The sequence below is a fragment of the Ziziphus jujuba genome, chromosome 5 (genome assembly GCF_031755915.1).
Source record: "Ziziphus jujuba cultivar Dongzao chromosome 5, ASM3175591v1".
Lineage (NCBI taxonomy): Eukaryota > Viridiplantae > Streptophyta > Magnoliopsida > Rosales > Rhamnaceae > Ziziphus > Ziziphus jujuba.
Window position 1 is genome coordinate 4,489,400 of NC_083383.1, and position 14,793 is coordinate 4,504,192.

The following is a 14,793-nucleotide window of genomic DNA, read 5'->3' on the forward strand; positions in this document are numbered from 1 at the left end:
ATTCTTTCTCTTATTTCATCTAGAGCTTTCTCTAATTTGTTTTTTTTTTAAATTTTATTTCATTTTAGTTTGTTTTCTTTTAATTGTTAGAGCTCTCTCTAAATCCCTTTTTCTTTTTCTTATTTTAGTTAGAGCTCTCTCGAACTCCCTTTTTCTTAGAGTTTTTGCACTATCATCCATACTGGTTCGTATACTGCAACTCCCGCTTTTACTACTCTTATCGCTTTCGCCACGAATGTAACTATAAATGCAACTATCATTGGAATTGACACCTGTATTCTAACCCCCTCCTAAACAACATCGAATCGAATTGACATTTTTCCATAGAGCTTTTTTGCCGCCATTTACATGAAAATACAATAAATGAATCATCATTTGATAAAAATCATTTGAATATTCCGATTAGAATTTAGAATCAGATAACATCTGGTGGAGAGAACCAATCTTGCGTGAAATAAATACCGTGGCTTCGATCCTTTTAAATAAAATCCTTGCCTAGTAAATCAACAATGTCTTTTTCCCCTTTAAGTTTACCTACTACAGTACCATCATGAATATGATCTCCACCAGACAGACGTAACACTTTAGCTAGTACACGAAAGTGCATACCATGATTTTTGCGTCTATCAATAACTGCATGCATTGCACGGTGGATGTGAAAAGTAGGCCATTATCTCGGCAAGCTAGTATTTGCAGTGAATCCCCCTATTAAGTAATTGTGCATTATAATAAGAACTCCCAATTCTGTAGCAAATACAGCCCTTTTAATCATTTCTTTGTATGTACCTACAGTAGCATTCAAGTAATGCCCTTTGATTTCTCCTATTTCAGCTTGTGCTTTATAAATGGCTTCGGTATAAAATAAGAAATGGTCTCTCCAACACATAAATGGTTGGGAATTCACGTTCCCATCATCTTTGGTAAAATTAAGTCCACCACGAAGACAATCATAAAATACTCTACCGTAATTATTAGCAGATAACCCTAATTTAGGTTTAATAGTACATCCCAATAGGGGGCAGCCATACTTGTTCAATTTATCTCTTTCAACTTGGATGCCATGAGGCGGTCCTTAGAAAGTTTTATTATAAGAAGGGATTCGCAAATCCTCCAAACATAGAGTGCGCGGGGCCTTGAACCCAAAAACATTACTCATAATGGAAGTAAATGTGTTAGTAACAGAACCTTCTTCAAAAAGGTCTAAGGGATAAGCTACATAAGCAACATATTGATTTTGTTCTCCAGCAACGGGCTCAAGGCTATAGCATCGACCTTTGTAACTACCAAGATCGGTAAGCCCGTCAGTCTATACAGTTGACCATGTACCAGTAGAAGATTCAGCAGCTACCGCAGCCCCTGCTTCCTCAGGTAAAACTCCAGGTTGAGGAGTTACTCGAAATGCTGCCAAGATATCAGTATCTTTGGTTTCATAGTCAGGAGTGTAATAAGTCAATTTATAATCTTTAACACTGGCTTTGAATCCAACACTTGCTTTAGTCTCTGTTTGTAGTGACATAAGTCCCTCCCTACAACTCATGAATTAAGAATTCTTGCAATACCAAGGTCTACTCGACATGAATTAGGAGTTAATGAAACTTTTCATAGGACTCTTTCACAAAATTATCAACTAATCAAAATGGTTCGTTATTGGACCGTGGTATTTGATTCACCAAATACATCATTATTGTATACTCTTTCATATGTATGGCACAACCACTCTTTGTTTTTCAAAGTTTCTAATCTCTTACCTTTTTTTAATCGAAATATCTAAGAAATTTGCTATTGACAATAATATATGTTGTATATATAAATCCTAGATGTAAAAATATGCAAAATTTATTCATGAATAGAAAGAAAAGGTATAGGTATAAAAAAGAAAAATAATATTAATATAATAAATAATATAAAATAATATAATAAATATATAATAAATAATAGGCTAGGCGTAAATCAATGTGTTGAAATAGGAAATAGGACATGAAATAAAGGCCGTTGAGATAGAAAAAAGGAATCATAAATATAATAAATTTCAGGTTCGAATTCCATAAATAATATGGTTTGTATTGTCTATAATGAAAGGTAAATGAAAGACTTTCTTAAGATTTCTATTCATCTACTTGATATTTTGAAAATGGATTTTGGTTGAACTTGAAAATTCACTTATTAAAATTAAATAAGTAAACAATTGGATTGCATTCGGTCGGACGACCCCTACAAAGTCAAGTGCTAGTGCCCATTTTTAATTTCTTATTGAAATATTGAATTAATTGATTAACTTAACTTACTATCGAACATTTAATTTTGATTTCAACAATTTTGACGAAAAATTTTGACATCTTTTTATTTTATTATGAGAATCAATCCTACTACTTCTGGTCTTAGGGTTCCGACGCTTGAAAAAAACAACCTGGGGCGTATTGCTCAAATCATTGGTCTGGTATTAGATGTAGCTTTTCCACCGGGCAAGATGCCTAATATTTACAACGCTCTGGCAGTTAAGGGCCAAGATACTATTGGTCAAAAAATTAATGTGACTTGTGAAGTACAACAATTATTAGGAAATAATCGAGTTAGAGCGGTAGCTATAAGTGTTACAGATGGTCTAACAAAGGAATGGAAGTGATTGACACAGGAGTTCCTCTAAGTGTTACAGTCGATGGAGCAACGCTAGGGTGAATTTTCAACGTGCTTGGAGAGCCTGTTGATAATTTAGGTCCTGTAGATACTCGCACAACATCTCCTATTCATAGATCTGTGCCTTCCTTTATACAGTTAAATACAAAATTATCAATTTTTGAAACGGGAATTAAAGTAGATCATCTTTTATGATACGAACCTAGGACAACCTGCTCCTAAACCCATATTATATTAGCCCGGATCTAATTATGTTCAAGTTCTAATGGTCACGTCAACCCCTAACCAACCTGTGATTAGAAACCTTGGTATATCGAAGACGGCACAATAGGTGAAAATAATTTTCTGAATAAAATTCAAGCTTAATTTCTCATTGAAAATAAGCCTTTAAATAGGCTAAGATTACAAAGAAAAAAACCTTAAAAAAATTAATTCAAAACCGGACTCAAAGTGTGGAGAACAAGAAAGTAGAGAAAAGGAAAGTGCCTAATTTTTCCTAGTTTCCTAAACTAATTTGGACTAATTAATTCCTTTATTTTGAATTAGGAATTAATTAGTTTATAATGGAAATAATAAATTAATAAATTTCCTAAAATTATTTGTCCAGCAAATAAATAAATAAAAACTAAAAAGTAATGGAAGTTTCCTAAAACAAAAAGTAAAAACAAATTAGGAAACTAAAATACTAGCTTTTTGACTATGTTGACTTTGACCAATCTTTGACCAATTTGAACTCCAAATCAGCTTCAATATGCTTTTTAGGATGCCAAATAAGCTGAATATGAAGTCCCACACGTTTCCCATGCTTGGAAGAGGAAGAAAAAGCCAACTCAGCAAAATACAGTAAAGCCAGCACAAAATACAGTAAAAAATACGCCAAATTTGAAGCTGTCCGTACAACCCCTTTTTGAATTCCTTGGAAGCTGACTTGACTTGATTCCATATCCTCTTAGACATATGTATTGAATCCATAAAGAGTTGGAACCATTTCATTCCGCCTGTTGTCCAAAACTGCTCCCCGAGTCCGTATCGGCTTCCACCACTTGTATGGTTAGGATAGGTCTTAGCTCTTCAGATATGGAGAAGCCCTTTTGAGTATGAATTATTCCCCAAATAAAATCGGCAATATTATCATTAAACTCTTAACTTGAGCCCCAGTGATTGGCCCGGTCTTCATCCATATTGAGTCAGTACTCCAGCGGATTGTCGGTTGTGCGGGCTTGGGCGGAATCACATCATTCCCCTCCTCTTGAAAAGGATTTGTCCTCAAATCTAGCTCATCACCTGCAGCAAAAGGAAAAAATCAGCATATTTGGATGTAGTACTCACATTATACTCCCCCGGTAAATCAAGCGTGTAGGTGTTTTCATTGATCCTTTCCAAAACTTGAAAAGATCCATCTCCTCGCGGCATAAGCTTGGACTTTCTTTGTTCGGGAAACCTCTCCTTCCTTGGTTGAAACCAAAACCAATCTCCTGGGTCAAACACTATCACAAAAAATACTAGAAATACAAGTTCATCACACTTTTTAATTTTATCAAATAATCTCTCCCAAATTTTCAAATTTCCACTAAGTAAAGCTTTCAATAATGCAGATAAAGTTTTATGCAACAAAAACATCTTTAAATAAGTATCTTTAATATTCATGACCAGCAATGATTTCTTATTCATAATTATTTTATTAAAATCACCAAACCTAAGATAAAAAAATTTATTTTTCCTCTCTTTTCTTTCTTTTCCTTTCTCACTCACGGATTCATTGAATTTTGCATCTCTCTCGGCTTTTGCTCCAATTTTCTTACTCTAAGATTTGTTTAATTTTTTCCACTCAACCTGGGTTTTAGAGGACTTACCTTGGACAGTAAGCTTATCTTTCTCCTTTTGAATGGATGGTGGAACTGTTGGTGCCATAATAGCCTTCTCCTTGAGCCTCTTGGCTTCCCTCATTTGTTGCATTTGAAGTTGATCGCTAAATACTTCCTTTGGAGTTAATGGCTCCAGCTTAAACTTTTTCCCTTCAAATTTAAATACAATGCTATTCTCTCTACCATAATGGATAGCATCTCTATCAAATTACCATGGCCTACCTAACAAAATATGACCCACATGCATAGGAACAACATCACACAATACAACATCCACATATGTATCAATACTGAATTTCACTTTGGCTTGTTTATTTACTTTTATCTCACCACTATCATTTAGCCATTGTAATCTACATGGTTCTAGATGTTTAATAGTTGTTAAGCCTAATTTATCAACTAGCATGCTACTAATTACATTTGAACAACTTCCACTATCTATAATCATACTACATATGTTACCTTGAATTTCGCATCGGGTGTGGAAGATGATTTCTCTTTGAATTTGTTCCTCATCTTTGCATACAGTAAAGACCCTCCTTGCAACCAAGCTCAAGTCATCCCTTGAAGTTTGGAGTGTTTTGGGTTCCTCATGCTCATTATCTCCGACTTCTCCATCTTCAATTTCAGTTTCAGCATCACTTTCTTCACTTTCAGATTCTAGTTCGCCATTACCTTTCAACACCATAATCCTCCTATTCGGGCATTAGCTAGTGAAGTGTCCTTATCCCTGGCACTTAAAACACATAATTTCATGAGTTTTAGAAGGCTTAGGATAATATTTACCTTCACTTTTGTGTGCTTGGACAGATTCGGTTCTAGTCTCTCTCCTTGGCCGATTTGAACTTTCTTCTCCAACTTTCGGCTTTGGCTTGCTGTCATAGGTAGGATTGCTTCTCCAGCCACTTGGAATTGATCTTCTACTGTTGGAAACTTCTCCAAACTGTGAGCTTACACCTCTCCTCTTGAATTGATGCTCCAATTTAATAGCCACATGCAACATGTCCTCTAATTCCACATATTCTTGCAACTCTAGTTGGTTGGCTATCTCACGATTCAAACCACCAAGGAATCTTGCCATGGTTGCTTCTCCAACCTCATTCATGTTTAATCTCATCATAAGCATCTCCATCTCCTTGTAATAATCCTCCACGGACATACTTCCTTGAGATAGGGATTGAAGCCGTTGATGTAGCAACCTATGATAATGTGATGGTACGAACCGCTTCCTCATGGCTACCTTCATTTGGCGCCATGTAGTGATCAAGTCATCACCAACTGTCCTTCGAGTGTTTTGCTCATTGGTCCACCATTGGAGTGCATAATGACCAAACTCCATGGCTGCCAATTTCACCTTCTTGGCCTCCGAATAGTTGTGGCAATCAAAGATCATCTCCATTCTCTCCTCCCATTCCAAATATGCTTCCGGATCACTTTTACCCATGAATGGTGGGATGTTTACCTTGATATTCCCTAGATCATCATCTTTGTTCCTTACTGGTCTCCCATGGATTAGTCTTTTTTGAGGTTCAAAAATTTCATCAAACCCCTCATCCAAGTCATCTCCATAGTCACTTCCCCCGAATTCCTCTCTTGGTCGCCCTCGGCCTCCTCGACCTCGACCTCCATGAGCATCTAATCTTATATTGGGCACTCCTTGGGATGTTTCTAACCTGTACATCTTTTGATTTAAATGGTCAAATCGGGCATTCATCAGCTGTAATTGCTCCAATATAGCCCTCATGTCCATTTGCTCACCACTCCCCATAGCTCAGAAATCACCTTTAAATCCTATGGACTGCTCTTCATTAATTCTGAAAGGTGGATCTCCTTTTCTCACCCTTGAATCTGCCATGTTAATATGAATAATACAAAAATCAAATAAATTCTCACCAGATTCACTTCCTCACGTGTTTCACTCAATATAAGAACTCGACACTCGTGTTTACACACTAATTTCGGCTTTTAACCCTCTTTTGTGCTCACACTCTCTTGCCTTTTTCCTCTCAATGAATTATCTCAAAGTTATAACTAAAACACCCAAAAAATAGCAATTAGATCACAACTATGTTTTAATTAAACTTATCAACAAAACAGTAGCCCAAAAAAAAAAAAAAAAAAGGCAATACCGAAGGAATTCAACAAAACCTAGTTTTCGGTTTTTGTTGACAAAATAAAGCAAATTAATGAGAAAACTTTGGAATTTTGAAGAACTGGACCAGATGGTAATAGATTATGAGTTCAAGAATCAAATTCTAGAAAAATAAATTCAAATACGAACAAGAATCAAATTGAACAAAAATATAAAATAGCATTGGTTGTTGTTCTTGTAATTCAAGTTTTGTATCAAATCCTTTGACTAATTTTAATCCAAGTAATTTAAGCACCTAAAATTCAAATATCCAACAAAATAATTCTCCAGAAACTCAAAATATCACAAATCAAATCTCCAAATCAAACAAGTTCCCAAACTCAAATTTCAACACCAAACTCAACAAACCGAAATTTTTATTTTTATTTTTTTTTATTCGGCTTTTCTTCTTCTTCTTTTTTTTTTTTTTCATTCACAGAACATAAAAAAACTACAGGAGAAAAGATCAACACTAAAAAGTACAATTTCACACCAAAAAGCCACCAAACCCGTGACGTCCAACAAAAACAAAAGTGCAATTTTTTTTTATTTTTTATTTTATATGTTGCCGCAAACCCTTCTTTTTTTTTTTTTTTTCCTTTTTTGAATATATGAATGAAAATATTTAAGACTAAAACAGAAAATAAAAATCAAACAAAACCAAAATTAACAAGAACAATGATGAAAAACAACCAACAGAGTAGGAAACAAAAATGCGATAAAACTAGGAAATCCTAATTCAACTAGGAATAAATATATATATATATATATATTTTTTTAAGATGCAGGGCGTATATGGGATGGATGCAACCTTAACCTAATGCTAAAATTGTAGAATAACACAAAACAAATAAACCAAATAAAGATAGATCAAACCCGAACAAAATTTGGCTCTAATACCAAATGATACGAACCTAGGACGAACTGCTCCTAAACCCGTATTATATTAACCAAGATCTAATTATGTTCAAGTTCTAATGGAATAGACTCAACCCCTAACCAACCTGTGGTTAGAAACCTTGGTATAATGTAGACGCCACAATAGGTGATGGATGTCCTATTGATAAGTCAAAACTAAAACACTCATTCACTAATGGTGTTTTAGGTGTTCAAAGAGAACAAAGAGAATTCAATCTCACAAATAAGTTTCTGTATAAAATTCAAGCTTAATTTCTCATTGAAAATAAGCCTTTAAGTAGGCTAAGATTACAAAGCAAAAATCCTAAAAAAAAGTAATTCAAAACCAGACTCAAAGTGTGGAGAAAAAGAAAGTAGAGAAAAGGAAAGTGCCTAATTTTTCCTAGTTTCCTAAACTAATTTGGATTAATTAATTCCTTTATTTTGAATTAGGAATTAATTAATTTATAATAGAAATAATAAATTAGTAACTTTCCTAAACTTATTTTTCCAGCAAATAAATAAATAAAACTAAAAAGTAATGGACGTTTCCTAAAACAAAAAGTAGAAACAAATTAGGAAACTAAAATACTAGCTTTTTGACTAAGTTGACTTTGACCAATCTTTGACCAATTTGAACTCTAAATCAGCTTCCATATGCTTTTTAGGATGCCAACTAAGCTGAATATGAAGTCACACAGGTTGCCCATGCTTGGAAGAGGAAGAAAAAGCCAACTCAGCTAGCATAAAATATAGTAAAAAAAGGCCAAATTTGAAGTTGTCTGTACAACCCCTTTTTGAATGCCTTGGAAGCTGCCTTTACTTGATTCCATATCCTCTTAGACATATGTATTGAATCCATAAAGAGTTGGAACCATTTGAATATGGACAAGCTCTTTTGAGTATGAATTATTCCCTGGATTATAATCAGCAATATTGTCCTTAAACTTCTTAACTTGAGCCCTAGTGATTGGCCCGGTCTTCATCCGTATTGAGTCAGCACTCCAGCGGGTTGTCGGTTGTGCAGGCTCGGGCGGAATCACATCATTTTAGCCCCTTATCGCCGTGGAGGAAAAATAGGACTATTCGGGAAGCGAGATTGGGAAAAACAATACTCATTATGGAATTAATCAACAACATTGTCAAAGCTCATGGGGGCATATCGGTATTTAGCGGAGTAGGTGAACGTACTAGTGAAGGCAATGATCTTTACATAGAAATGAGAGAATCTATAGTAGTTAATGAAAAAAAATATTTCAAAATCAAAGGTCAGATGAATGAACCATCAGGAGTGCGTATGAGAGTTGGTTTAACGGCCCTAACTATGGCAGAATATTTCTGAGATGCTAATGAACAAGACGTACTTCTATTTATTAACAATATCTTTCATTTTGTCCAAGCGGGATCCGAAGTATCAGCCTTGTTGAGTAGAATGCCCTCTGCTGTGGGATATCAACCCACTATTAGTACCGAAATGGGTTCTTTACAAGAAAGAATTACTTCTACCAAAGAGGGGTCCATAACTTCTATTCAAGCAGTTTATACACCTGTGGACGATTTGACCGATCCAGCTCCGGCCACAACATTTGCATATTTAGATGCTACTACCGTACTATCAAGAGGATTCACTACCAAAGGTATCTATCCAATAGTAGATCCTTTAGATTCAATGCCGACTATGCTCCAACCTCGGATCATTGGTGAAGAACATTATGAAACTATGTAAAGAGTTAAACAAACTTTTCAATGTTACAAAGAACTTCAGGACATTATAGCTATCCTTGGGTTGGACAAATTATCCAAAGAAGATCGCTTAAACGTAGCAAGAGCACAAAAAATTGAGCATTTCCTATCACAACTCTTTTTCATTGCAAAAGTATTTACCGATTCACTAGGGAAATATGTTGGTCTAGCAGAAACAATTAGATGATTTAAATTGATCCTTTATGGCGAATTAGATGGTCTACCTGAATAGGCTTTTTATTTGGAAGGTAACATCGATGAAGCTATTGTGAAGGCTACAAACCTAGAAACGGAGAGCAAACTGAGGAAATGACCTTAAATCTTTGTGTATTGACCCCGAAACTAATTGTTTTGGATTTGAAAGTGAAAGAAATATTTTATCTACTAATAGTGGACAAATCAGCGTATTACCAAACCACATGCCTATTGCCACAGCTGTAGATATCGGTATTTTGAGAATACGCCTTAGTGACCAATGGTTAACGATGGCTTTGATGGGTGGTTTTGCTAGAATAGGAAATAATGAGATCACTATTTTAGTAAATGATACGAAGAAGGGTAGTGACATTGATCCATAAGAAGCTCAACAAACTATTGAGATAGCGGAAGCTAACTTGAGTAAAGCTGAAGGCAATAGACAAACAATTGAAGCAAATCTCACTCTCAAACGAGCTAGGACAAGAGTAAAGGCTATGAATGTGATATCGTAACTAGGTGGTGGGTCCGAATAAGCAAAATAAGGTGTATAAACAGAAGTTCTGTTTATACACCTTATTTTGTTTGTTTCTGCCGATCGAAATTGAATAAGAATAAAATATTATCAAGTAGAACTTCTAGTGGAACAAAAAAATATTTAATTTGAAATTAAATAGATAAATAGATTAGGATGAAAAAGATACAAAATCAATAAAAGAGCATGAGTAGAAAAGCGTATAGATGACTTGATAATTAATCCAATTCGAATCAATTAATTTGGTATATTCTCCACATTATTGATAGGAGTACATTTATGTTTCTGCTTTACGAATATGATATTTTTGGGGCATTTCTAATAATATCAAGCGTTCTTCCTATTTTGGCATTTCTAATTTCCAGAGTTTTAGCCCCGATTAGCAAAGGACCCAAAAAACTTTCGAGTTATGAATCAAGAATAGAACCAATAGGGGATGCTGGGTTACAATTTTGAACCTGTTATTATATGTTTGCTCTCCTTTTTATTGTTTTTGATGTTGAAATGGTTTTTCTTTATCCATGGGCAATGAGTTTTGGTGTATTAGGGGGATCCGTATTTATAGAAGCTTTAATTTTTATGCTTATCCTAATTGTTGGTTCAATTTATGCATGGCAAAAAAGAGCTTTGGAGTGGTCTTAGCTCTTGAATATTCATGAGATAATAAATAAATAAAAATTGAAACAGTTATGAATTCCATTATTGAGTTTCCCTTCCTTGATCAAACAATCCAAAATTCAATTATTTCAACTACATCAAGTGATCTTTCAAATTGGTCAAGACTCTTCAGTTTAAGGCCGCTTTTCTATGGTACCAGCTGTTGCTTTATTGAATTTGCTTCATTAATAGGATCGTGATTTGACTTTGATCGTTATGGATTGGTGCCAAGATCTAGTCCTAGACAAGCAGACCTAATTTTAACAGCGGGTACAGTAACAATGAAAATGGCCTCTTCCTTAGTGAGATTATATGAACAAATGCCTGAACCGAAATATGTTATTGCTATGGGAGCATGTGCAATAACAGGGGGGATGTTTAGTACCGATTCTTATAGTACTATTCGGGGGGTCGATAAGCTAATTCCCACAGATGTCTATTTGCCTGGCTGTCCACCTAAACCAGAGGCCATTATAGATGCTATAACAAAACTTCGGAAGAAAATATCTCAAGAAATCTATGCAGATCGAATTAGATCTCAACAGGCAAATCGATGTTTTACTACCAGCCACAAGTTTCATGTTGGACACAGTACTCATATGGGAAATTGTAATCAAGGATTACTCTATCAACGACCATCTACTTCAGAGATCCCCCCTAAAACATTTTTCAAAAACAAAAGTTCAATATCTTCCCTCGAATTACGAATTAGGCAGGAGCTTTTTTTTTTTTTTTTTTTTTTTGTACAGATACAGGATACCAAATAGCAAGTCAATCTTCATAAATTTCATGGTAATCGTAAATGTCAAATATTTATAATACTTAGACAAATAAACTACTTATACAATATAAATAAAATACAATACAAATAAAAATGCGGGAGTGATAAAAAAGATGCAGGGTCATTTGTCTACTTGGTTAGTCAAACATGGGCTAGTCCATATATATTTGGGCCTCGATTACAAAGGAATAGTGTGAAGTCCCACATCGGTTGGAAAGGGGAACGAAGCATGGATTATAAGCGTGTGGATACCTTTCCCTTATAGACGTATTTTAAACCCTTGAGGGCTGGGTTGTCAGAGGATTCTCCAAGCCCAAAGAGGACAATATCTGCATGCGGGTGGTCTGGGCTGGGCTGTTACAGATGGTATCAGAGCTAGTACCCGAATCGGTGTGCCAGCGAGGACGTTGCGCTCCAAGGGGGGAGGATTGTGAAGTCCCACATCGGTTGAAAAGGGGAATGAAGCATGGCTTATAAGCATGTGGATACCTTTCCCTTGTAGACGCGTTTTAAACCCTTGAGGGCTGGGTTGTAAGAGGATTTCCCAGGCCCAAAGAGGACAATATCTGCATGCAGGTGGTCTGGACTGGGTTGTTACAAATAGAGACTTTACAAATAAAGCTCGAGGATTGGCATTCCATTGCTGTCATTTTATATGTATATGGTTACAATTATCTATGCTCCCAGCATGGCTATGATGTAACATCAGGTGGACTGTTAGCCTATATGTATCATCTTACGCAAATAGAGTATGGTATAGATCAACCGGAAGAAGTATGCATAAAAGTATTTGCCAAGTATGCATAAAAGTATTTGCCCCAAGGAAGAATCATAGAATTCCATCTGTTTTCTAGATTGCACTTTTCTTTTTCTTTTTTTTCTTCCTCTTCCCCTTTTCTTAGGGTAGACCTTCTATAACAATAACATAAATAACATAAAAAAAAAAGAACTAAAAAGGAAATTTTTTATTATAATATTTTTGTAATATTAATTCTTTATTACAATAATTATAATATTTTTAATATTTTTTATATTATAAACATTAATATTATAATATTCAAAAATAATTACAAAGTCTCACAAAAAAAATCCTTACTATCTAATCAAGATATTGATTATTGACAAACATATAGTTGATAAAAAAATATAAATTATATAGCGCTATATTAATTGTTATGTTAATTGCTATGTTATATGATATTCAAATATCCAATATTTCTTTGAACTTCTATTCTAGATTCTTCTCTCCATTATATGAATTATGAACAATTAGTAGCTAAGATCCCAGTAGTTTACTAAATTCCTATGCATGTACAATTTATGTTATGCTAGCCCGCTTAGCTCAGAGGTTAGAGCATCATATTTGTAATGCGATGGTAATCGGTTCGATTCTGATAGCTAGCTTTTCTCCATCTGTTTGATATATATATATATATATATATGTTTTTTACAAAATTGATAATAAGAATATTGAGATAATAAGAATATTGAAAAGGCTTCTTACCCTTTTACGTTACCAAGGGTCATCGATCTATTATCTCTCTATTATCTCATAGAAACTTCCAATTATTTAAAAATAAAACTAGAAGTTCAATCTCTGTAAAACAAACCAATCAAGAAAAGAACCTTTATTATTTATTTACATATTGCTTATTTATATTTTTTTATAAAATATATTATTATATTGTATAAAAATTATACACAATAATAAATAATATTTATATGCACAAATACAATACGGTCCAGATATTGATACAATTCATCTAATTATTCTTTGTAGTCCAAGACTTCAGTAAATTTCACTTCATTTGTCATTTAGATGAGTTTTAATTCCATTTAGGTTTATGAAATTTCAATAAAATAAGGAGTCTTTATGTCACATTACAGAGGACCTTATTTCAAAAAATACGTCATTTGGGGGCTTTACCAGGACTAACTAGTCAAAAACCTCGAGCCAGAAGTGATCTTAGAAACCAATCGCACCCCAGTAAAAAATCCCAATATCATATTCATTTAGAAGAAAGACAAAAATTGCGCTTTCATTATGGTCTTACAGAACAACAATTACTTATATAAGTTCGTATCACTGAAAAAGCCAAAGGGTCAACAAGTCAGGTTTTACTACAATTACTTGAAATTCATTGGGATAACATACTTTCTCGATTGGGTATGGCTTCTACTATTCCCCAAGCCCGGCAATTGGTTAACCATAGACATATTTTAGTTAATGGTCATATAATAGATAGACCAAGTTATCATTGCAAACCCGGAGATATTATTACAGTAAGGGATGAACAAAAATCTAGGGCTCTGGTTCAAAATTATCTTGACTCAACCTCCCCTGAGGAATTGCCAAAACATTTAATGCTTCACCCATTTCAATATAAAGGATTAATCAATCAAAAAATAGATAGTAAATGGTTCGTTTTGAAAATAAATGAATTGCTAGTTGTAGAATATTATTCTCATCAGACTGAAATCGAACTAAAATAACAAGAAAAGGGGTTCAGACACCCCCTACTACGTAAAAAGACCCAAGGTAAAGGGTTTTGATCTGGGGATTTTTCTCCCATTCATGTATCATAGATTAGTACGGTGATTTTCATTCCTTGTCCCTTCTTTATATTATAGTATTTTCCATACCATAGAAATTAGTATTAGGAATAGAGAATCTATATCAAAGAGAGGGCTAACTGTTGGAATAAAGGTATCCCTTGTTATTTGTTACATTGCGATCGGTAACATTGGTTAATTAGGTAAAGGGTACGGAAAGAGAGGGATTTGAACCCTCGGCAAACAAAAGCCTACATAGCAGTTCCAATGCTATGCCTTCAACCACTCGACCATCTCTCCTACATAACGATTATGGTTCAGAAACCAAGTGAATAGTGAGTTATTCATATTCAATTTTTGGATAGGCATGTACACTCTAGTTTTTTTTTAATAGAAAAACTTTTATTAAATTAAAGATAAACCCTTCCTTCAACGCAGAGGAAAAAGATTTTTTTTTTTTTTTTGTGAAAAATAATAGATAAAGATTTTTGTATGCAAAGATGACAATCCCAACCTTTTCTAATATTTATACCAGATTAAATCACTGAATTGGAACGAATACACCGAGCAATCTATTTTTTTAGACTATGTTTAATGGATACTTTTAGATCATTATTATATTTAGTTTAGATTATTCATCCATTTTCATAAAAATTCTAAAATGGCTTTCTAGTTTTAGATCTTTCAACCCCTTATCCCAACTTCAAACCCATATATTTATTCCAAATTTAGGAAACGTCCTGGGGTTTTTATATTTGATTGTATAGCATATACCGGTTATACACACAACACAAAATGGACG

The 14,793-nt window shown here is 34.2% G+C and overlaps 1 non-coding gene and 3 pseudogenes across 1 annotated transcript; 2 read left to right on the forward strand and 2 right to left on the reverse strand.

Annotated features, from left to right (window-relative positions):
- Nucleotides 1-415: 415 nt before the first annotated feature.
- LOC125419960 (ribulose bisphosphate carboxylase large chain-like) lies at nt 416-1,604 on the reverse strand (annotated as a pseudogene).
- Nucleotides 1,605-2,350: 746 nt separating this feature from the next.
- Nucleotides 2,351-9,583, forward strand: LOC125419955 (ATP synthase subunit beta, chloroplastic-like; annotated as a pseudogene).
- A 3,728-nt stretch (nt 9,584-13,311) lies between these two features.
- Nucleotides 13,312-13,931, forward strand: LOC107433957 (small ribosomal subunit protein uS4c-like; annotated as a pseudogene).
- A 273-nt stretch (nt 13,932-14,204) lies between these two features.
- Nucleotides 14,205-14,291, reverse strand: TRNAS-GGA (transfer RNA serine (anticodon GGA)). The gene has a single exon. It is a non-coding gene; the product is annotated as a tRNA-Ser (tRNA).
- Nucleotides 14,292-14,793: the final 502 nt, after the last annotated feature.